This window comes from Ascaphus truei, chromosome 4, assembly GCF_040206685.1.
Source record: "Ascaphus truei isolate aAscTru1 chromosome 4, aAscTru1.hap1, whole genome shotgun sequence".
Lineage (NCBI taxonomy): Eukaryota > Metazoa > Chordata > Amphibia > Anura > Ascaphidae > Ascaphus > Ascaphus truei.
Genome location: NC_134486.1, coordinates 33932084 through 33955042, shown reverse-complemented (window position 1 = coordinate 33955042; position 22959 = coordinate 33932084). Strand labels below are relative to the sequence as shown.

Below are 22959 nucleotides of genomic sequence, written 5' to 3'. Positions count from 1 at the left end.
TCTGAACCTTTTCTCTTATCAAATGGTACTTGCTGGTGATGCCCCCATTAACCACTGATATTTGCATTGGCTTTTGAACCCTTAGCTATAAGCATAAGGAAGAATCCAGACATTTTGGGACTTCAGTTGGGAGAGACTGAATATAAGTTGAGTTTATTTTGCAGATGATATTCTTTTGATGTTAACTAATCTGCAATTTTCCCTAACAAGTTTCCAAAAAAACATTACATACCTTTAGTACAATATCAGATTTCAAAATGAATTTCACTAAACTAAAGGCTCTTGCTATACTGTAGGTATGCATCAAGCTATGGAAGCAGCTCTCAAGAACTCTTTTTCTTACCGCTGGAAATATCTTTCATCAAATACTTGGGTATTTATATTACAAAGGACCAAGCTTATTTATACATGGAAAATGACCCCCTTTATTTAAGACACTTCTAACAGATTTGTACTCGTGAAAAATTGTAGATTTCATGGCTGGGTAGAATTGCCAGGTTGTTTGTTATATGTTTTCCAGGCCCTCCCTATGTCTATCTCTCAGAGGGAATTGAATACTTTATAGTCAACAATAAATACATTCAAATGGATGGGGAAGAAAACAAGAACATCTATGACCAATTTGTAGAGAACAACGGTGAGGGGTGGCTTGGTCCTCCCAAACTTTAACTTCTATCTGACCACACAATTCTCAGCTCTCATTGACTGGCATGCCAACCCTGATCCCTAATGTTGGGTGGAAGTTGACAATGTACCACTCTGAGTTTTTCCTGCTTTGACAAACTGTAACTGTGTCTGAATTCTATCTTTATTAGAGACTGTATTTCTCTTCTATATAATATTTTACAGGATGTGTACCCAAGTACTAATCTTTCATACATGCTACACTGGGAAAGAGAACTGGGCATGAATTTATCACTATAGAAGTGAGAAGTTATATCTAGTGATACATCTAAAAGTTCAATCTGCACAAATGTAAAGACAAATGGATATAAAGTTCTCTTTGTTTTGGTATCTAGGGCCAGATAGAGTTGGCATAATATTTCGGGAGTCCTCCAATAGATGCTGGAGAGGTTGTGGGAAAGTTGGAACGATGAATCATATCCAAACAGATCGATATACTGTCTTCACACGTATTATCAGCATGTCGATGCACAATTGCGAATTACTTAATGCAGAAGGAACCTCCACCTTTGGCTGTGCTTTTACAAACATCGAGAGAGGTTAACCTTAAGGAACATCTAACAAGTTTCATTCTCTCCTATACTTCTGTTGAAAATGCTCTAAATAAACAGTTCAAAAATAAATAATAGGGACTTTATTACATTTTGAAATCGGCTTGGTTTGAGACGATTTAATGTGCAGAGCATAGAAGATGAGGTGGCCGAGTGGTTAAGGCGATGGACTGCTAATCCATTGTGCTCTGCACGCATGGGTTCGAATCCCATCCTCGTCGTATGCTTTGTTTAATTTCTGATAATTAATCACGTTTTTAACGCTTGCCATATCTGCCAGTGACTCCATTTATTTTAATTTAATCCAACCCCTGAACTTCTAGTATTAGAGATGGAAGGATCATAACGGGACTGCCCTGTTGAAATATTAATGGTGTCAGTGGGCATACAGTTCCTCTACCTTAAATTAATGTCAAGCGGCCCAGAAGGCTTTTTTAAATAAATATTATAAGACATTTGCTGATATCTTAACCTCGCATCTTCTGTCATTGTTTCATAACTGTATGTCTCTTTTAAAACTCACTTCAGAAATGCCGTAGGCAATCATTGTCACTCTCCCTAAAGAGGGATCACATTCTTTGTTCAAATTACAGACCTACATCCTTACTTAATACTGATGGAAAATGAAAGACAAAAATTATGGCAAACACATTGGGGGAGGTTCTTCCTTCCATGATCCAACCTGACCTGGTGGGTTTTGTCTCTAAGAGACAAGTAACAGACACCACCAAGAGAAATTTCAATCTTATATATTATGCACGTTCTAAACAAATTCCCTAAGTTCTCCTTTTCATGGAGGCAGAGAAAGCCTTCGATAGACTAAATGGGAAATATAACCTCTAAGGGCTTATGGTCTTTATGAAGGATTTTTGGGGGCTGTATCTGCTCTGTACGACTACCCTACTGCAAGAGTCAATGCTGTGGGTTCCTCTCTGAACCTTTTCTCTTATCAAATGGTACTTGCTGGTGATGCCCCCATTAACCACTGATATTTGCATTGGCTTTTGAACCCTTAGCTATAAGCATAAGGAAGAATCCAGACATTTTGGGACTTCAGTTGGGAGAGACTGAATATAAGTTGAGTTTATTTTGCAGATGATATTCTTTTGATGTTAACTAATCTGCAATTTTCCCTAACAAGTTTCCAAAAAAACATTACATACCTTTAGTACAATATCAGATTTCAAAATGAATTTCACTAAACTAAAGGCTCTTGCTATACTGTAGGTATGCATCAAGCTATGGAAGCAGCTCTCAAGAACTCTTTTTCTTACCGCTGGAAATATCTTTCATCAAATACTTGGGTATTTATATTACAAAGGACCAAGCTTATTTATACATGGAAAATGACCCCCTTTATTTAAGACACTTCTAACAGATTTGTACTCGTGAAAAATTGTAGATTTCATGGCTGGGTAGAATTGCCAGGTTGTTTGTTATATGTTTTCCAGGCCCTCCCTATGTCTATCTCTCAGAGGGAATTGAATACTTTATAGTCAACAATAAATACATTCAAATGGATGGGGAAGAAAACAAGAACATCTATGACCAATTTGTAGAGAACAACGGTGAGGGGTGGCTTGGTCCTCCCAAACTTTAACTTCTATCTGACCACACAATTCTCAGCTCTCATTGACTGGCATGCCAACCCTGATCCCTAATGTTGGGTGGAAGTTGACAATGTACCACTCTGAGTTTTTCCTGCTTTGACAAACTGTAACTGTGTCTGAATTCTATCTTTATTAGAGACTGTATTTCTCTTCTATATAATATTTTACAGGATGTGTACCCAAGTACTAATCTTTCATACATGCTACACTGGGAAAGAGAACTGGGCATGAATTTATCACTATAGAAGTGAGAAGTTATATCTAGTGATACATCTAAAAGTTCAATCTGCACAAATGTAAAGACAAATGGATATAAAGTTCTCTTTGTTTTGGTATCTAGGGCCAGATAGAGTTGGCATAATATTTCGGGAGTCCTCCAATAGATGCTGGAGAGGTTGTGGGAAAGTTGGAACGATGAATCATATCCAAACAGATCGATATACTGTCTTCACACGTATTATCAGCATGTCGATGCACAATTGCGAATTACTTAATGCAGAAGGAACCTCCACCTTTGGCTGTGCTTTTACAAACATCGAGAGAGGTTAACCTTAAGGAACATCTAACAAGTTTCATTCTCTCCTATACTTCTGTTGAAAATGCTCTAAATAAACAGTTCAAAAATAAATAATAGGGACTTTATTACATTTTGAAATCGGCTTGGTTTGAGACGATTTAATGTGCAGAGCATAGAAGACGAGGTGGCCGAGTGGTTAAGGCGATGGACTGCTAATCCATTGTGCTCTGCACGCATGGGTTCGAATCCCATCCTCGTCGTATGCTTTGTTTAATTTCTGATAATTAATCACGTTTTTAACGCTTGCCATATCTGCCAGTGACTCCATTTATTTTAATTTAATCCAACCCCTGAACTTCTAGTATTAGAGATGGAAGGATCATAACGGGACTGCCCTGTTGAAATATTAATGGTGTCAGTGGGCATACAGTTCCTCTACCTTAAATTAATGTCAAGCGGCCCAGAAGGCTTTTTTAAATAAATATTATAAGACATTTGCTGATATCTTAACCTCGCATCTTCTGTCATTGTTTCATAACTGTATGTCTCTTTTAAAACTCACTTCAGAAATGCCGTAGGCAATCATTGTCACTCTCCCTAAAGAGGGATCACATTCTTTGTTCAAATTACAGACCTACATCCTTACTTAATACTGATGGAAAATGAAAGACAAAAATTATGGCAAACACATTGGGGGAGGTTCTTCCTTCCATGATCCAACCTGACCTGGTGGGTTTTGTCTCTAAGAGACAAGTAACAGACACCACCAAGAGAAATTTCAATCTTATATATTATGCACGTTCTAAACAAATTCCCTAAGTTCTCCTTTTCATGGAGGCAGAGAAATCCTTAGATAGACTAAATGGGAAATATAACCTCTAAGGGCTTATGGTCTTAATGAAGGATTTTTGGGGGCTGTATCTGCTCTGTACGACTACCCTACTGCAAAAGTCAATGCTGTGGGTTCCTCTCTGAACCTTTTCTCTTATCAAATGGTACTTGCTGGTGATGCCCCCATTAAAGCTGCAGTTCAGTCTTTTTTTTTTTTTTTTTTACATTTATTTTTTTACTTCAATAGTTTCATGTGTGCAATCTCTAATTACCTAAAGAACAGTATAGCTGCAGCTCAATTCGTTTTCCATGTATTGATAGGTCGAAATTTGGTGACATATTAAAAACTGGCATTTGTTTATAATCTGCTTGACTGGATTGGAAGCTCATGAATATTCATGAGCATTCCTGCACTGACAAGTGCTAGAGGGAGGGCAGGGCTGACAAAGGGGTGTGCCAGAGCTTGTGACAGGACATGAAGGGGCAGTGCCTTAGCAAATGCTTGTTAAAATAGAATACAAGAAAATTGATCTTTCAAAGTTGTTTTTTTTAAAACAGAAAATGCTAAAAGTATTTTTTCTTACTACAGAACTGATTTATTAAAAAAAAACACACATGCAGGATATTGACTGAACTGCAGCTTTAACCACTGATAATTGCATTGGCTTTTGAACCCTTAGTTATAAGCATAAGGAAGAATCCAGACATTTTGGGACTTCAGTTGGGAGAGACTGAATATAAGTTGAGTTTATTTTGCAGATGATATTCTTTTGATGTTAACTAATCCGCAATTTTCCCTAACAAATTTCCAAAATAACATTGCATACCTTTAGTACAATATCAGATTTCAAAATGAATTTCACTAAACCAAAGGCTCTTGCTATACTGTAGGTATGCATCAAGCTATGGAAGCAGCTCTCAAGACCTCTTTTTCTTACCGCTGGAAATATCTTTCATCAAATACTTGGGTATTTATATTACAAAGGACCCAGCTGATTTATACATGGAAAATGACCCCCTTTATTTAAGACACTTCTAACAGATTTGTACTCGTGAAAAATTATAGATTTCATGGCTGGGTAGAATTGCCAGGTTGTTTGTTATATGTTTTCCAGGCCCTCCCTATGTCTATCTCTCAGAGGGAATTGAATACTTTATAGTCAACAATAAATACATTCAAATGGATGGGGAAGAAAACAAGAACATCTATGACCAATTTGTAGAGAACAGCGGTCAGGGGTGGCTTGGTCCTCCCAAAGTTTAACTTCTATCTGACCACACAATTCTCAGCTCTCATTGACTGGCATGCCAACCCTGATCCCTAATGTTGGGTGGAAGTTGACAATGTACCACTCTGAGTTTTTCCTGCTTTGACAAACTGTAACTGTGTCTGAATTCTATCTTTATTAGAGACTGTATTTCTCTTCTATATAATATTTTACAGGGTGTGTACCCAAGTACTAATCTTTCATACATGCTACACTGGGAAAGAGAACTGGGCATGAATTCATCACTATAGAAGTGAGAAGTTATATCTAGTGATACATCTAAAAGTTCAATCTGCACAAATGTAAAGACAAATGGATATAAAGTTCTCTTTGTTTTGGTATCTAGGGCCAGATAGAGTTGACATAATATTTCGAGAGTCCTCCAATAGATGCTGGAGAGGTTGTGGGAAAGTTGGAACGATGAATCATATCCAAACAGATCGATATACTGTCTTCACACGTATTATCAGCATGTCGATGCACAATTGCGAATTACTTAATGCAGAAGGAACCTCCACCTTTGGCTGTGCTTTTACAAACATCGAGAGAGGTTAACCTTAAGGAACATCTAACAAGTTTCATTCTCTCCTATACTTCTGTTGAAAATGCTCTAAATAAACAGTTCAAAAATAAATAATAGGGACTTTAGTACATTTTGAAATCGGCTTGATTTGAGACGATTTAATGTGCAGAGCATAGAAGACGAGGTGGCCGAGTGGTTAAGGCGATGGACTGCTAATCCATTGTGCTCTGCACGCATGGGTTCGAATCCCATCTTCGTCGTATGCTTTGTTTAATTTCTGATAATTAATCACGTTTTTAACGCTTGCCATATCTGCCAGTGACTCCATTTATTTTAATTTAATCCAACCCCTGAACTTCTAGTATTAGAGATGGAAGGATCATAACGGGACTGCCCTGTTGAAATATTAATGGTGTCAGTGGGCATACAGTTCCTCTACCTTAAATTAATGTCAAGCGGCCCAGAAGGCTTTTTAAAATAAATATTATAAGACATTTGCTGATATCTTAACCTCGCATCTTCTGTCATTGTTTAATAACTGTAAGTCTCTTTTAAAACTCACTTCAGAAATGCCGTAGGCAATCATTGTCACTCTCCCTAAAGAGGGATCACATTCTTTGTTCAAATTACAGACCTACATCCTTACTTAATACGGATGGAAAATGAAAGACAAAAATTATGGCAAACACATTGGGGGAGGTTCTTCCTTCCATGATCCAACCTGACCTGGTGGGTTTTGTCTCTAAGAGACAAGTAACAGACACCACCAAGAGAAATTTCAATCTTATATATTATGCACGTTCTAAACAAATTCCCTAAGTTCTCCTTTTCATGGAGGCAGAGAAAGCCTTCGATAGACTAAATGGGAAATATAACCTCTAAGGGCTTATGGTCTTTATGAAGGATTTTTGGGGGCTGTATCTGCTCTGTACGACTACCCTACTGCAAGAGTCAATGCTGTGGGTTCCTCTCTGAACCTTTTCTCTTATCAAATGGTACTTGCTGGTGATGCCCCCATTAACCACTGATATTTGCATTGGCTTTTGAACCCTTAGCTATAAGCATAAGGAAGAATCCAGACATTTTGGGACTTCAGTTGGGAGAGACTGAATATAAGTTGAGTTTATTTTGCAGATGATATTCTTTTGATGTTAACTAATCTGCAATTTTCCCTAACAAGTTTCCAAAAAAACATTACATACCTTTAGTACAATATCAGATTTCAAAATGAATTTCACTAAACTAAAGGCTCTTGCTATACTGTAGGTATGCATCAAGCTATGGAAGCAGCTCTCAAGAACTCTTTTTCTTACCGCTGGAAATATCTTTCATCAAATACTTGGGTATTTATATTACAAAGGACCAAGCTGATTTATACATGGAAAATGACCCCCTTTATTTAAGACACTTCTAACAGATTTGTACTCGTGAAAAATTGTAGATTTCATGGCTGGGTAGAATTGCCAGGTTGTTTGTTATATGTTTTCCAGGCCCTCCCTATGTCTATCTCTCAGAGGGAATTGAATACTTTATAGTCAACAATAAATACATTCAAATGGATGGGGAAGAAAACAAGAACATCTATGACCAATTTGTAGAGAACAACGGTCAGGGGTGGCTTGGTCCTCCCAAACTTTAACTTCTATCTGACCACACAATTCTCAGCTCTCATTGACTGGCATGCCAACCCTGATCCCTAATGTTGGGTGGAAGTTGACAATGTACCACTCTGAGTTTTTCCTGCTTTGACAAACTGTAACTGTGTCTGAATTCTATCTTTATTAGAGACTGTATTTCTCTTCTATATAATATTTTACAGGATGTGTACCCAAGTACTAATCTTTCATACATGCTACACTGGGAAAGAGAACTGGGCATGAATTTATCACTATAGAAGTGAGAAGTTATATCTAGTGATACATCTAAAAGTTCAATCTGCACAAATGTAAAGACAAATGGATATAAAGTTCTCTTTTTTTTTTTTGGTATCTAGGGCCAGATAGAGTTGACATAATATTTCGGGAGTCCTCCAATAGATGCTGGAGAGGTTGTGGGAAAGTTGGAACGATGAATCATATCCAAACAGATCGATATACTGTCTTCACACGTATTATCAGCATGTCGATGCACAATTGCGAATTACTTAATGCAGAAGGAACCTCCACCTTTGGCTGTGCTTTTACAAACATCGAGAGAGGTTAACCTTAAGGAACATCTAACAAGTTTCATTCTCTCCTATACTTCTGTTGAAAATGCTCTAAATAAACAGTTCAAAAATAAATAATAGGGACTTTAGTACATTTTGAAATCGGCTTGGTCTGAGACGATTTAATGTGCAAAGCATAGGAGATGAGGTGGCCGAGTGGTTAAGGCGATGGACTGCTAATCCATTGTGCTCTGCACGCATGGGTTCGAATCCCATCCTCATCGTATGCTTTGTTTAATTTCTGATAATTAATCATGTTTTTAACGCTTGCCATATCTGCCAGTGACTCCATTTATTTTAATTTAATCCAACCCCTGAATTTCTAGTATTAGAGATGGAAGGATCATAACGGGACTGCCCTGTTGAAATATTAATGGTGTCAGTGGGCATACAGTTCCTCTACCTTAAATTAATGTCAAGCAGCCCAGAAGGCTTTTTTAAATAAATATTATAAGACATTTGCTGATATCTTAACCTCGCATCTTCTGTCATTGTTTCATAACTGTAAGTCTCTTTTAAAACTCACTTCAGAAATGCCGTAGGCAATCATTGTCACTCTCCCTAAAGAGGGATCACATTCTTTGTTCAAATTACAGATCTACATCCTTACTTAATACTGATGGAAAATGAAAGACAAAAATTATGGCAAACACATTGGGGGAGGGTCTTCCTTCCATGATCCAACCTGACCTGGTGGGTTTTGTCTCTAAGAGACAAGTAACAGACACCACCAAGAGAAATTTCAATCTTATACTGTATATTATGCACGTTCTAAACAAATTCCCTAAGTTCTCTTTTTCATGGAGGCAGAGAAAGCCTTCGATAGACTAAATGGGAAATATAACCTCTAAGGGCTTATGGTCTTTATGAAGGATTTTTGGGGGCTGTATCTGCTCTGTACGACTACCCTACTGCAAGAGTCAATGCTGTGGGTTCCTCTCTGAACCTTTTCTCTTATCAAATGGTACTTGCTGGTGATGCCCCCATTAACCACTGATATTTGCATTGGCTTTTGAACCCTTAGCTATAAGCATAAGGAACAATCCAGACATTTTGGGACTTCAGTTGGGAGAGACTGAATATAAGTTGAGTTTATTTTGCAGATGATATTCTTTTGATGTTAACTAATCCGCAATTTTCCCTAACAAATTTCCAAAAAAACATTACATACCTTTAGTACAATATCAGATTTCAAAATGAATTTCACTAAACCAAAGGCTCTTGCTATACTGTAGGTATGCATCAAGCTATGGAAGCAGCTCTCAAGAACTCTTTTTCTTACCGCTGGAAATATCTTTCATCAAATACTTGGGTATTTATATTACAAAGGACCCAGCTGATTTATACATGGAAAATGACCCCCTTTATTTAAGACACTTCTAACAGATTTGTACTCGTGAAAAATTATAGATTTCATGGCTGGGTAGAATTGCCAGGTTGTTTGTTATATGTTTTCCAGGCCCTCCATATGTCTATCTCTCAGAGGGAATTGAATACTTTATAGTCAACAATAAATACATTCAAATGGATGGGGAAGAAAACAAGAACATCTATGACCAATTTGTAGAGAACAGCGGTCAGGGGTGGCTTGGTCCTCCCAAAGTTTAACTTCTATCTGACCACACAATTCTCAGCTCTCATTGACTGGCATGCCAACCCTGATCCCTAATGTTGGGTGGAAGTTGACAATGTACCACTCTGAGTTTTTCCTGCTTTGACAAACTGTAACTGTGTCTGAATTCTATCTTTATTAGAGACTGTATTTCTCTTCTATATAATATTTTACAGGGTGTGTACCCAAGTACTAATCTTTCATACATGCTACACTGGGAAAGAGAACTGGGCATGAATTCATCACTATAGAAGTGAGAAGTTATATCTAGTGATACATCTAAAAGTTCAATCTGCACAAATGTAAAGACAAATGGATATAAAGTTCTCTTTGTTTTGGTATCTAGGGCCAGATAGAGTTGACATAATATTTCGAGAGTCCTCCAATAGATGCTGGAGAGGTTGTGGGAAAGTTGGAACGATGAATCATATCCAAACAGATCGATATACTGTCTTCACACGTATTATCAGCATGTCGATGCACAATTGCGAATTACTTAATGCAGAAGGAACCTCCACCTTTGGCTGTGCTTTTACAAACATCGAGAGAGGTTAACCTTAAGGAACATCTAACAAGTTTCATTCTCTCCTATACTTCTGTTGAAAATGCTCTAAATAAACAGTTCAAAAATAAATAATAGGGACTTTAGTACATTTTGAAATCGGCTTGGTTTGAGACGATTTAATGTGCAGAACATAGAAGACGAGGTGGCCGAGTGGTTAAGGCGATGGACTGCTAATCCATTGTGCTCTGCACGCATGGGTTCGAATCCCATCTTCGTCGTATGCTTTGTTTAATTTCTGATAATTAATCACGTTTTTAACGCTTGCCATATCTGCCAGTGACTCCATTTATTTTAATTTAATCCAACCCCTGAACTTCTAGTATTAGAGATGGAAGGATCATAACGGGACTGCCCTGTTGAAATATTAATGGTGTCAGTGGGCATACAGTTCCTCTACCTTAAATTAATGTCAAGCGGCCCAGAAGGCTTTTTAAAATAAATATTATAAGACATTTGCTGATATCTTAACCTCGCATCTTCTGTCATTGTTTCATAACTGTAAGTCTCTTTAAAAACTCACTTCAGAAATGCCGTAGGCAATCATTGTCACTCTCCCTAAAGAGGGATCACATTCTTTGTTCAAATTACAGACCTACATCCTTACTTAATACTGATGGAAAATGAAAGACAAAAATTATGGCAAACACATTGGGGGAGGTTCTTCCTTCCATGATCCAACCTGACCTGGTGGGTTTTGTCTCTAAGAGACAAGTAACAGACACCACCAAGAGAAATTTCAATCTTATATATTATGCACGTTCTAAACAAATTCCCTAAGTTCTCCTTTTCATGGAGGCAGAGAAAGCCTTCGATAGACTAAATGGGAAATATAACCTCTAAGGGCTTATGGTCTTTATGAAGGATTTTTGGGGGCTGTATCTGCTCTGTACGACTACCCTACTGCAAGAGTCAATGCTGTGGGTTCCTCTCTGAACCTTTTCTCTTATCAAATGGTACTTGCTGGTGATGCCCCCATTAACCACTGATATTTGCATTGGCTTTTGAACCCTTAGCTATAAGCATAAGGAAGAATCCAGACATTTTGGGACTTCAGTTGGGAGAGACTGAATATAAGTTGAGTTTATTTTGCAGATGATATTCTTTTGATGTTAACTAATCTGCAATTTTCCCTAACAAGTTTCCAAAAAAACATTACATACCTTTAGTACAATATCAGATTTCAAAATGAATTTCACTAAACTAAAGGCTCTTGCTATACTGTAGGTATGCATCAAGCTATGGAAGCAGCTCTCAAGAACTCTTTTTCTTACCGCTGGAAATATCTTTCATCAAATACTTGGGTATTTATATTACAAAGGACCAAGCTGATTTATACATGGAAAATGACCCCCTTTATTTAAGACACTTCTAACAGATTTGTACTCGTGAAAAATTGTAGATTTCATGGCTGGGTAGAATTGCCAGGTTGTTTGTTATATGTTTTCCAGGCCCTCCCTATGTCTATCTCTCAGAGGGAATTGAATACTTTATAGTCAACAATAAATACATTCAAATGGATGGGGAAGAAAACAAGAACATCTATGACCAATTTGTAGAGAACAACGGTCAGGGGTGGCTTGGTCCTCCCAAACTTTAACTTCTATCTGACCACACAATTCTCAGCTCTCATTGACTGGCATGCCAACCCTGATCCCTAATGTTGGGTGGAAGTTGACAATGTACCACTCTGAGTTTTTCCTGCTTTGACAAACTGTAACTGTGTCTGAATTCTATCTTTATTAGAGACTGTATTTCTCTTCTATATAATATTTTACAGGATGTGTACCCAAGTACTAATCTTTCATACATGCTACACTGGGAAAGAGAACTGGGCATGAATTTATCACTATAGAAGTGAGAAGTTATATCTAGTGATACATCTAAAAGTTCAATCTGCACAAATGTAAAGACAAATGGATATAAAGTTCTCTTTTTTTTTTGGTATCTAGGGCCAGATAGAGTTGACATAATATTTCGGGAGTCCTCCAATAGATGCTGGAGAGGTTGTGGGAAAGTTGGAACGATGAATCATATCCAAACAGATCGATATACTGTCTTCACACGTATTATCAGCATGTCGATGCACAATTGCGAATTACTTAATGCAGAAGGAACCTCCACCTTTGGCTGTGCTTTTACAAACATCGAGAGAGGTTAACCTTAAGGAACATCTAACAAGTTTCATTCTCTCCTATACTTCTGTTGAAAATGCTCTAAATAAACAGTTCAAAAATAAATAATAGGGACTTTAGTACATTTTGAAATCGGCTTGGTCTGAGACGATTTAATGTGCAAAGCATAGGAGATGAGGTGGCCGAGTGGTTAAGGCGATGGACTGCTAATCCATTGTGCTCTGCACGCATGGGTTCGAATCCCATCCTCATCGTATGCTTTGTTTAATTTCTGATAATTAATCATGTTTTTAACGCTTGCCATATCTGCCAGTGACTCCATTTATTTTAATTTAATCCAACCCCTGAATTTCTAGTATTAGAGATGGAAGGATCATAACGGGACTGCCCTGTTGAAATATTAATGGTGTCAGTGGGCATACAGTTCCTCTACCTTAAATTAATGTCAAGCAGCCCAGAAGGCTTTTTTAAATAAATATTATAAGACATTTGCTGATATCTTAACCTCGCATCTTCTGTCATTGTTTCATAACTGTAAGTCTCTTTTAAAACTCACTTCAGAAATGCCGTAGGCAATCATTGTCACTCTCCCTAAAGAGGGATCACATTCTTTGTTCAAATTACAGATCTACATCCTTACTTAATACTGATGGAAAATGAAAGACAAAAATTATGGCAAACACATTGGGGGAGGGTCTTCCTTCCATGATCCAACCTGACCTGGTGGGTTTTGTCTCTAAGAGACAAGTAACAGACACCACCAAGAGAAATTTCAATCTTATACTGTATATTATGCACGTTCTAAACAAATTCCCTACGTTCTCCTTTTCATGGAGGCAGAGAAAGCCTTCGATAGACTAAATGGGAAATATAACCTCTAAGGGCTTATGGTCTTTATGAAGGATTTTTGGGGGCTTTATCTGCTCTGTACGACTACCCTACTGCAAGAGTCAATGCTGTGGGTTCCTCTCTGAACCTTTTCTCTTATCAAATGGTACTTGCTGGTGATGCCCCCATTAACCACTGATATTTGCATTGGCTTTTGGACCCTTAGCTATAAGCATAAGGAACAATCCAGACATTTTGGGACTTCAGTTGGGAGAGACTGAATATAAATTGAGTTTATTTTGCAGATGATATTCTTTTGATGTTAACTAATCCGCAATTTTCCCTAACAAGTTTCCAAAAAAACATTACATACCTTTAGTACAATATCAGGTTTCAAAATGAATTTCACTAAGCTAAAGGCTCTTGCTATACTGTAGGTATGCATCAAGCTATGGAAGCAGCTCTCAAGAACTCTTTTTCTTACCGCTGGAAATATCTTTCATCAAATACTTGGGTATTTATATTACAAAGGACCAAGCTGATTTATACATGGAAAATGACCCCCTTTATTTAAGACACTTCTAACAGATTTGTACTCGTGAAAAATTGTAGATTTCATGGCTGGGTAGAATTGCCAGGTTGTTTGTTATATGTTTTCCAGGCCCTCCCTATGTCTATCTCTCAGAGGGAATTGAATACTTTATAGTCAACAATAAATACATTCAAATGGATGGGGAAGAAAACAAGAACATCTATGACCAATTTGTAGAGAACAACGGTCAGGGGTGGCTTGGTCCTCCCAAACTTTAACTTCTATCTGACAACACAATTCTCAGCTCTCATTGACTGGCATGCCAAACCTGATCCCTACTGTTGGGTGGAAGTTGACAATGTACCACTCTGAGTTTTTCCTGCTTTGACAAACTGTAACTGTGTCTGAATTCTATCTTTATTAGAGACTCTATTTCTCTTCTATATAATATTTTACAGGATGTGTACCCAAGTACTAATCTTTCATACATGCTACACTGGGAAAGAGAACTGGGCATGAATTTATCACTATAGAAGTGAGAAGTTATATCTAGTGATACATCTAAAAGTTCAATCTGCACAAATGTAAAGACAAATGGATATAAAGTTCTCTTTGTTTTGGTATCTAGGGCCAGATAGAGTTGACATAATATTTCAGGAGTCCTCCAATAGATGCTGGAGAGGTTGTGGGAAAGTTGGAACGATGAATCATATCCAAACAGATCGATATACTGTCTTCACATGTATTATCAGCATGTCGATGCACAATTGCGAATTTCTTAATGCAGAAGGAACCTCCACCTTTGGCTGTGCTTTTACAAACATCGAGAGAGGTTAACCTTAAGGAACATCTAACAAGTTTCATTCTCTCCTATACTTCTGTTGAAAATGCTCTAAATAAACAGTTCAAAAATAAATAATAGGGACTTTAGTACATTTTGAAATCGGCTTGGTTTGAGACGATTTAATGTGCAGAGCATAGAAGACGAGGTGGCCGAGTGGTTAAGGCGATGGACTGCTAATCCATTGTGCTCTGCACGCATGGGTTTGAATCCCATCCTCGTCATATGCTTTGTTTAATTTCTGATAATTAATCACGTTTTTAACGCTTGCCATATCTGCCAGTGACTCCATTTATTTTAATTTAATCCAACCCCTGAACTTCTAGTATTAGAGATGGAAGGATCATAACGGGACTGCCCTGTTGAAATATTAATGGTGTCAGTGGGCATACAGTTCCTCTACCTTAAATTAATGTCAAGCGGCCCAGAAGGCTTTTTTAAATAAATATTATAAGACATTTGCTGATATCTTAACCTCGCATCTTCTGTCATTGTTTCATAACTGTATGTCTCTTTTAAAACTCACTTCAGAAATGCCGTAGGCAATCATTGTCACTCTCCCTAAAGAGGGATCACATTCTTTGTTCAAATTACAGACCTACATCCTTTCTTAATACTGATGGAAAATGAAAGACAAAAATTATGGCAAACACATTGGGGGAGGTTCTTCTTTCCATGATCCAACCTGACCTGGTGGGTTTTGTCTCTAAGAGACGAGTAACAGACACCACCAAGAGAAATTTCAATCTTATATATTATGCACGTTCTAAACAAATTCCCTAAGTTCTCCTTTTCATGGAGGCAGAGAAAGCCTTCGATAGACTAAATGGGAAATATAACCTCTAAGGGCTTCTGGTCTTTATGAAGGATTTTTGGGGTGCCGTATCTGCTCTGTACGACTACCCTACTGCAAGAGTCAATGCTGTGGGTTCCTCTCTGAACCTTTTCTCTTATCAAATGGTACTTGCTGGTGATGCCCCCATTAACCACTGATATTTGCATTGGCTTTTGAACCCTTAGCTATAAGCATAAGGAAGAATCCAGACATTTTGGGACTTCAGTTGGGAGAGACTGAATATAAGTTGAGTTTATTTTGCAGATGATATTCTTTTGATGTTAACTAATCTGCAATTTTCCCTAACAAGTTTCCAAAAAAACATTACATACCTTTAGTACAATATCAGATTTCAAAATGAATTTCACTAAACTAAAGGCTCTTGCTATACTGTAGGTATGCATCAAGCTATGGAAGCAGCTCTCAAGAACTCTTTTTCTTACCGCTGGAAATATCTTTCATCAAATACTTGGGTATTTATATTACAAAGGACCAAGCTGATTTATACATGGAAAATGACCCCCTTTATTTAAGACACTTCTAACAGATTTGTACTCGTGAAAAATTGTAGATTTCATGTCTGGGTAGAATTGCCAGGTTGTTTGTTATATGTTTTCCAGGCCCTCCCTATGTCTATCTCTCAGAGGGAATTGAATACTTTATAGTCAACAATAAATACATTCAAATGGATGGGGAAGAAAACAAGAACATCTATGACCAATTTGTAGAGAACAACGGTCAGGGGTGGCTTGGTCCTCCCAAACTTTAACTTCTATCTGACCACACAATTCTCAGCTCTCATTGACTGGCATGCCAACCCTGATCCCTAATGTTGGGTGGAAGTTGACAATGTACCACTCTGAGTTTTTCCTGCTTTGACAAACTGTAACTGTGTCTGAATTCTATCTTTATTAGAGACTGTATTTCTCTTCTATATAATATTTTACAGGATGTGTACCCAAGTACTAATCTTTCATACATGCTACACTGGGAAAGAGAACTGGGCATGAATTTATCACTATAGAAGTGAGAATTATATCTAGTGATACATCTAAAAGTTCAATCTGCACAAATGTAAAGACAAATGGATATAAAGTTCTCTTTTTTTTTTGGTATCTAGGGCCAGATAGAGTTGACATAATATTTCGGGAGTCCTCCAATAGATGCTGGAGAGGTTGTGGGAAAGTTGGAACGATGAATCATATCCAAACAGATCGATATACTGTCTTCACACGTATTATCAGCATGTCGATGCACAATTGCGAATTACTTAATGCAGAAGGAACCTCCACCTTTGGCTGTGCTTTTACAAACATCGAGAGAGGTTAACCTTAAGGAACATCTAACAAGTTTCATTCTCTCCTATACTTCTGTTGAAAATGCTCTAAATAAACAGTTCAAAAATAAATAATAGGGACTTTAGTACATTTTGAAATCGGCTTGGTCTGAGACGATTTAAAGTGCAAAGCATAGGAGATGAGGTGGCCGAGTGGTTAAGGCGATGGACTGCTAATCCATTGTGCTCTGCACGCATGGGTTTGAATCCCATCCTCATCGTATGCTTTGTTTAATTTCTGATAATTAATCATGTTTTTAACGCTTGCCATATCTGCCAGTGACTCCATTTATTTTAATTTAATCCAACCCCTGAATTTCTAGTATTAGAGATGGAAGGATCATAACGGGACTGCCCTGTTGAAATATTAATGGTGTCAGTGGGCATACAGTTCCTCTACCTTAAATTAATGTCAAGCAGCCCAGAAGGCTTTTTTAAATAAATATTATAAGACATTTGCTGATATCTTAACCTCGCATCTTCTGTCATTGTTTCATAACTGTAAGTCTCTTTTAAAACTCACTTCAGAAATGCCGTAGGCAATCATTGTCACTCTCCCTAAAGAGGGATCACATTCTTTGTTCAAATTACAGATCTACATCCTTACTTAATACTGATGGAAAATGAAAGACAAAAATTATGGCAAACACATTGGGGGAGGGTCTTCCTTCCATGATCCAACCTGACCTGGTGGGTTTTGTCTCTAAGAGACAAGTAACAGACACCACCAAGAGAAATTTCAATCTTATACTGTATATTATGCACGTTCTAAACAAATTCCCTAAGTTCTCCTTTTCATGGAGGCAGAGAAAGCCTTCGATAGACTAAATGGGAAATATAACCTCTAAGGGCTTATGGTCTTTATGAAGGATTTTTGGGGGCTGTATCTGCTCTGTACGACTACCCTACTGCAAGAGTCAATGCTGTGGGTTCCTCTCTGAACCTTTTCTCTTATCAAATGGTACTTGCTGGTGATGCCCCCATTAACCACTGATATTTGCATTGGCTTTTGAACCCTTAGCTATAAGCATAAGGAACAATCCAGACATTTTGGGACTTCAGTTGGGAGAGACTGAATATAAATTGAGTTTATTTTGCAGATGATATTCTTTTGATGTTAACTAATCCGCAATTTTCCCTAACAAGTTTCCAAAAAAACATTACATACCTTTAGTACAATATCAGGTTTCAAAATGAATTTCACTAAGCTAAAGGCTCTTGCTAGACTGTAGGTATGCATCAAGCTATGGAAGCAGCTCTCAAGAACTCTTTTTCTTACCGCTGGAAATATCTTTCATCAAATACTTGGGTATTTATATTACAAAGGACCAAGCTTATTTATACATGGAAAATGACCCCCTTTATTTAAGACACTTCTAACAGATTTGTACTCGTGAAAAATTGTAGATTTCATGGCTGGGTAGAATTGCCAGGTTGTTTGTTATATGTTTTCCAGGCCCTCCCTATGTCTATCTCTCAGAGGGAATTGAATACTTTATAGTCAACAATAAATACATTCAAATGGATGGGGAAGAAAACAAGAACATCTATGACCAATTTGTAGAGAACAACGGTGAGGGGTGGCTTGGTCCTCCCAAACTTTAACTTCTATCTGACCACACAATTCTCAGCTCTCATTGACTGGCATGCCAACCCTGATCCCTAATGTTGGGTGGAAGTTGACAATGTACCACTCTGAGTTTTTCCTGCTTTGACAAACTGTAACTGTGTCTGAATTCTATCTTTATTAGAGACTGTATTTCTCTTCTATATAATATTTTACAGGATGTGTACCCAAGTACTAATCTTTCATACATGCTACACTGGGAAAGAGAACTGGGCATGAATTTATCACTATAGAAGTGAGAAGTTATATCTAGTGATACATCTAAAAGTTCAATCTGCACAAATGTAAAGACAAATGGATATAAAGTTCTCTTTTTTTTTTGGTATCTAGGGCCAGATAGAGTTGACATAATATTTCGGGAGTCCTCCAATAGATGCTGGAGAGGTTGTGGGAAAGTTGGAACGATGAATCATATCCAAACAGATCGATATACTGTCTTCACACGTATTATCAGCATGTCGATGCACAATTGCGAATTACTTAATGCAGAAGGAACCTCCACCTTTGGCTGTGCTTTTACAAACATCGAGAGAGGTTAACCTTAAGGAACATCTAACAAGTTTCATTCTCTCCTATACTTCTGTTGAAAATGCTCTAAATAAACAGTTCTAAAATAAATAATAGGGACTTTAGTACATTTTTAAATCGGCTTGGTTTGAGACGATTTAATGGGCAGAGCATTGAAGACAAGGTGGCCGAGTGGTAAAGGCGATGGACTGCTAATCCATTGTGCTCTGCACGCATGGGATCGAATCCCATCCTCATCGTATGCTTTGTTTAATTTCTGATAATTAATCACGTTTTTAACGCTTGCCATATCTGCCAGTGACTCCATTTATTTTAATTTAATCCAACCCCTGAACTTCTAGTATTAGAGATGGAAGGATCATAACGGGACTGCCCTGTTGAAATATTAATGGTGTCAGTGGGCATACAGTTCCTCTACCTTAAATTAATGTCAAGCGGCCCAGAAGGCTTTTTTAAATAAATATTATAAGACATTTGCTGATATCTTAACCTCGCATCTTCTGTCATTGTTTCATAACTGTATGTCTCTTTTAAAACTCATTTCAGAAATGCCGTAGGCAATCATTGTCACTCTCCCTAAAGAGGGATCACATTCTTTGTTCAAATTACAGACCTACATCCTTACTTAATACTGATGGAAAATGAAAGACCAAAATTATGGCAAACACATTGGGGGAGGTTCTTCCTTCCATGATCCAACCTGACCTGGTGGGTTTTGTCTCTAAGAGACGAGTAACAGACACCACCAAGAGAAATTTCAATCTTATATATTATGCACGTTCTAAACAAATTCCCTAAGTTCTCCTTTTCATGGAGGTAGAGAAAGCCTTTGATAGACTAAATGGGAAATATAACCTCTAAGGGCTTATGGTCTTTATGAAGGATTTTTGGGGGCTGTATCTGCTCTGTACGACTACCCTACTGCAAGAGTCAATGCTGTGGGTTCCTCTCTAAACCTTTTCTCTTATCAAATGGTACTTGCTGGTGATGCCCCCATTAACCACTGATATTTGCATTGGCTTTTGAACCCTTAGCTATAAGCATAAGGAAGAATCCAGACATTTTGGGACTCCAGTTGGGAGAGACTGAATATAAATTGAGTTTATTTTGCAGATGATATTCTTTTGATGTTAACTAATCCGCAATTTTCCCTAACAAATTTCCAAAAAAACATTACATACCTTTAGTACAATATCACATTTCAAAATAAATTTCACTAAACTGAAGGCTCTTGCTATACTGTAGGTATGCATCAAGCTATGGAAGCAGCTCTCAAGAACTCTTTTTCTTACCGCTGGAAATATCTTTCATCAAATACTTGGGTATTTATATTACAAAGGACCCAGCTGATTTATACATGGAAAATGACCCCCTTTATTTAAGACACTTCTAACAGATTTGTACTCGTGAAAAATTGTAGATTTCATGGCTGGGTAGAATTGCCAGGTTGTTTGTTATATGTTTTCCAGGCCCTCCCTATGTCTATCTCTCAGAGGGAATTGAATACTTTATAGTCAACAATAAATACATTCAAATGGATGGGGAAGAAAACAAGAACATCTATGACCAATTTGTAGAGAACAGCGGTCAGGGGTGGCTTGGTCCTCCCAAACTTTAACTTCTATCTGACCACAAAATTCTCAGCTCTCATTGACTGGCATTCCAACCCTGATCTCTAATGTTGGGTGGAAGTTGACAATGTACCACTCTGAGTTTTTCCTGCTTTGACAAACTGTAACTGTGTCTGAATTCTATCTTTATTAGAGACTCTATTTCTCTTCTTTATAATATTTTACAGGATGTGTACCCAAGTACTAATCTTTCATAAATGCTACACTAGGAAAGAGAACTGGGCATGAATTTATCACTGTAGAAGTGAGAATTTATATCTAGTGATACATCTAAAAGTTCAATCTGCACAAATGTAAAGACAAATGGATATAAAGTTCTCTTTGTTTTGGTATCTAGTGCCAGATAGAGTTGACATAATTTTTCGGGAGTCCTCCAATAGATGCTGGAGAGGTTGTGGGAAAGTTGGAACGATGAATCATATCCAAACAGATCGATATACTGTCTTCACACGTATTATCAGCATGACGATGCACAATTGCGAATTACTTAATGCAGAAGGAACCTCCACCATTGGCTGTGCTTTTACAAACATCTGATAATTAATCACGTTTTTAACGCTTGCCATATCTGCCAGTGATCCATTTATTTTAATTTAATCCAACCCCTGAACTTCTAGTATTAGAGATGGAAGGATCATAACGGGACTGCCCTGTTGAAATATTAATGGTGTCAGTGGGCATACAGTTCCTCTACCTTAAATTAATGTCAAGCGGCCCAGAAGGCTTTTTTAAATAAATATTATAAGACATTTGCTGATATTTTAACCTTGCATCTTCTGTCATTGTTTCATAACTGTATGTCTCTTTTAAAACTCACTTCAGAAATGCCGTAGGCAATCATTGTCACTCTCCCTAAAGAGGGATCACATAATTTGTTCAAATTACAGACCTACATCCTTACTTAATACTGATTTAAAATGAAAGACAAAAATTATGGCAAACACATTGGGGGAGGTTCTTCCTTCCATGATCCAACCTGACCAGGTGGGTTTTGTCTCTAAGAGACAAGTAACAGACACCACCAAGAGAAATTTCAATCTTATATACTGTATTATGCACGTTCTAAACAAATTCCCTAAGTTCTCCTTTTCATGGAGGCAGAGAAAGCCTTCGATAGACTAAATGGGAAATATAACCTCTAAGGGCTTATGGTCTTTATGAAGGATTTTTGGGGACTGTATCTGCTCTGTACGACTACCCTACTGCAAGAGCCAATGCTGTGGGTTCCTCTCTGAACCTTTTCTCTTATCAAATGGTACTTGCTGGTGATGCCCCCATTAACCACTGATATTTGCATTGGCTTTTGAACCCTTAGCTATAAGCATAAGGAAGAATCCAGACATTTTGGGACTTCAGTTGGGAGAGACTGAATATAAATTGAGTTTATTTTGCAGATGATATTCTTTTGATGTTGACTAATCTGCAATTTTCCTAAACAAGTTTCCAAAAAAACATGACATACCTTTAGTACAATATCAGATTTCAAAATGAATTTCACTAAGCTAAAGGCTCTTGCTATACTGTAGGTATGCATCAAGCTATGGAAGCAGTTCTCAAGAACTCTTTTTCTTACCGCTGGAAATATCTTTCATCAAATACTTGGGTATTTATATTACAAAGGACCAAGCTGATTTATACATGGAAAATGACCCCCTTTATTTAAGACACTTCTAACAGATTTGTACTCGTGAAAAATTGTAGATTTCATGGCTTGGTAGAATTGCCAGGTTGTTTGTTATATGTTTTCCAGGCCCTCCCTATGTCTATCTCTCAGAGGGAATTGAATACTTTATAGTCAACAATAAATACATTCAAATGGATGGGGAAGAAAACAAGAACATCTATGACCAATTTGTAGAGAACAACGGTCAGGGGTGGCTTGGTCCTCCCAAACTTTAACTTCTATCTGACCACACAATTCTCAGCTCTCATTGACTGGCATGCCAACCCTGATCCCTAATGTTGGGTGGAAGTTGACAATGTACCACTCTGAGTTTTTCCTGCTTTGACAAACTGTAACTGTGTCTGAATTCTATCTTTATTAGAGACTGTATTTCTCTTCTATATAATATTTTACAGGATGTGTACCCAAGTACTAATCTTTCATACATGCTACACTGGGAAAGAGAACTGGGCATGAATTTATCACTATAGAAGTGAGAAGTTATATCTAGTGATACATCTAAAAGTTAAATCTGCACAAATGTAAAGACAAATGGATATAAAGTTCTCTTTGTTTTGGTATCTAGGGCCAGATAGAGTTGACATAATATTTCGGGAGTCCTCCAATAGATGCTGGAGA

General features: G+C 37.5%; 8 non-coding genes across 8 annotated transcripts; all 8 read left to right on the top strand.

The window, feature by feature from the left end:
* Positions 1 to 1374: 1374 nt before the first annotated feature.
* Positions 1375 to 1456, top strand: TRNAS-GCU (transfer RNA serine (anticodon GCU)). The gene has a single exon. It is a non-coding gene; the product is annotated as a tRNA-Ser (tRNA).
* A 2084-nt stretch (positions 1457 to 3540) lies between these two features.
* TRNAS-GCU (transfer RNA serine (anticodon GCU)) lies at positions 3541 to 3622 on the top strand. Its single transcript has one exon. It is a non-coding gene; the product is annotated as a tRNA-Ser (tRNA).
* Positions 3623 to 6162: 2540 nt separating this feature from the next.
* Positions 6163 to 6244, top strand: TRNAS-GCU (transfer RNA serine (anticodon GCU)). The gene has a single exon. It is a non-coding gene; the product is annotated as a tRNA-Ser (tRNA).
* Positions 6245 to 8332: 2088 nt separating this feature from the next.
* Positions 8333 to 8414, top strand: TRNAS-GCU (transfer RNA serine (anticodon GCU)). Its single transcript has one exon. It is a non-coding gene; the product is annotated as a tRNA-Ser (tRNA).
* A 2089-nt stretch (positions 8415 to 10503) lies between these two features.
* On the top strand, positions 10504 to 10585 carry TRNAS-GCU (transfer RNA serine (anticodon GCU)). The gene has a single exon. It is a non-coding gene; the product is annotated as a tRNA-Ser (tRNA).
* A 2086-nt stretch (positions 10586 to 12671) lies between these two features.
* Positions 12672 to 12753, top strand: TRNAS-GCU (transfer RNA serine (anticodon GCU)). Its single transcript has one exon. It is a non-coding gene; the product is annotated as a tRNA-Ser (tRNA).
* Positions 12754 to 14842: 2089 nt separating this feature from the next.
* On the top strand, positions 14843 to 14924 carry TRNAS-GCU (transfer RNA serine (anticodon GCU)). The gene has a single exon. It is a non-coding gene; the product is annotated as a tRNA-Ser (tRNA).
* Positions 14925 to 17010: 2086 nt separating this feature from the next.
* Positions 17011 to 17092, top strand: TRNAS-GCU (transfer RNA serine (anticodon GCU)). Its single transcript has one exon. It is a non-coding gene; the product is annotated as a tRNA-Ser (tRNA).
* The last annotated feature ends 5867 nt before the right edge of the window (positions 17093 to 22959 follow it).